Here is a 2,391-nt window from a genome sequence, read left to right as displayed (position 1 = left end):
TAAAAATTGGCTAGTTATGTAGGGATTTTATAAGTAGATTGGAAATATGTTAAAAAAAATTTTTAAAAATTGAGAGTAAAATACTGCGTTGCTTATGTAAGTGTTAAACTCAACCACGGGAACCTTAGCTCTGCCCTTTAATGGATTTTTCCTATTGTAGGCCCCTGTTATCATTAATATATTTATTTTAAAATTGGTTTAATTTCACATGCTTTAACTTCATTGTGAAGTAGGGCTGAAGCTGTTTATTGCCTAATATGCATTTCTTTATCTTAATAGGTTTATATTTCTTTTAAACATTAACTTTACTTTTATTCATTGCAACATTCCTATGTTATACTCTGTTTTAAATTAAAATTGTTCTTTTTCTTATAATATATTCTTGTGTAAATACTAAACAAGAAGCTTAAAAGAAATTTTATCATATGCTGCTCTGGATTATTTTAAATTATGAAGATTAAAACTTGCAAAATATTTATTATAACTTTTACAGTTAGATTCAGAGATGCACACCAGTTTTCACTCCACAAAGCAATGAACACAAAACAGTTGAACTGGTTTGGCAACTGATTTTTGTTTTGCCAGGGCAGTAAATAGCCCTTAATATAGCATAAAAATTAGACTGTTTCCTTCTGCCACTTGTCCTTGATGCGTTGCTGCATTCCCTGGACGCGAACACACACCCCTGCCTGTGGGACATCGTGTCTTTAGGATGTAGGCATGTATGTGCATGTGTACGTACATGTACACGTTATCTTTGACATCTGCTGAGGAGTTCTGGATCAATGGGCAGCTTTTACAGGGGTCATTTTTGTAGTTCTGGTTTAAGCCTGGAAGTTTCTCATCTGTGGTTGATTTGTCTTCTCCCTTTCCATTAGGAATGGTCATCATATTCCTTCTTAAAAATAGGTCTGAAGACAAGAACTACTTTTAGGGCAGGGTAGTAGTTTTATAGTAGAAATGAAGGTACCCATAACACTGAAAAAAACAGACACACACCTTAGTCAAACCTGGCATGGACTGAAGGTCTGGTGTCTGACCCCAGAGCTGCCCCTGCTTTGTGACGGAGGTTGGACCAGAGAGCTCCAAGGCCCCTTCCAGCCCGAGTTATCCTCTGATTCTACCATTGCTAGTTGTGTTCATTGCTTATTGTATCACAAATCACACATAAAGCATTTGCCCAAGTCACTGTTAGCTGCAATACCTACATATTGCAAAAAATAATCTGATAACATTTGCTGGTGTATGAAATTTAAGTGGTTATTCTGGTAAGTGAACATTATCATGAGATTTTTATTTCAGTCAGGCACATGCAAAATTCATACCTTCTAAATAACAAGAATATGCCATATGCAAAGAAGGTGCTGCACGGCTATTAGCACTTCCAGCAAAAGTTGAGTTGCTAGACAGCTTTCCATTACTCAGGAAGGATGCCTTCCCACTTCGCAGTAAAGAAAAGAAAATCTTTATTTTTCTACTTCACTACTATTGTGGGAAACCCATCCTGGTCCCTCTGCCCAACTGATATGAAGGTCTTCTGCACTGCACTGTGAGATTTGCAGATTGAGGTAAGAAGTCCAAAGTCTGAATTCCTGCAGAAGACTCCAGCTGATCACCTTCACGTTCTTATAATAAATGCAACTCGGACATTGTTAGACCAATCTAGATCCAAATTTCCACATTGCTTACAATCAAGCAGTAAGCTTGTATCAGTGGAACAGTGCTGAATAAAAATCTATGTTCAACCTTGGCTTCAGTCCTTGCCTGGTTGTTAAATTTCTATAGATTGTGTCCTCCCAGTAGAGAACAAAAACTGGAACAGATATGGACTGCAGCTAAAAGCAGAAAATGCAGGCTTTTAGCTAGATTTATACTGGTAAAAACTGGCTGAATAAAATAAGCTAAAAAGCAAAATGTTCAGAAAAAATTGACTCTTATGCAACTCATTTTTCAAGTAAATGCACTTTACTTCTTATCATCTTAGAGTCTGTGCCCTAAGGGTTATGAGAAACAGGGAGTGCAGTAGGGAAATGCGGAGGGGATTTTGTCAAGGAACTGAAAGTGTGCATTTAATCATATGAATATGAGCTGGCAGTGTGCCCAGGTGGCCAAGAAGGCCGATAGCATCCTGGCTTGTATCAGAAATAGCGAGGCCAGCAGGACTAGGGAAGTGATCGTGCCCCTGTACTCAGCACTGGTGAGGCCGCACCCCAAATACTGTGTTCAGTTTTGGGCCCCTCACTACAAGAAGGACGTTGAGGTGCTGGAGCGTGTCCAGAGAAGAGCAACAAAGCTGGTGAAGGGTCTGGAGAACAAGTCTTATGAGGAGCAACTGAGGGAACTGGGGTTGTTTAGCCTGGAGAAAAGGAGGCTGAGGGGAGACCTCATCGC

The sequence above is a fragment of the Aptenodytes forsteri genome, unplaced genomic scaffold (assembly GCF_000699145.1).
Source record: "Aptenodytes forsteri isolate BGI_AS27 unplaced genomic scaffold, ASM69914v1 Scaffold58, whole genome shotgun sequence".
NCBI lineage: Eukaryota > Metazoa > Chordata > Aves > Sphenisciformes > Spheniscidae > Aptenodytes > Aptenodytes forsteri.
Note: the sequence above shows the minus strand (reverse complement) of the source record.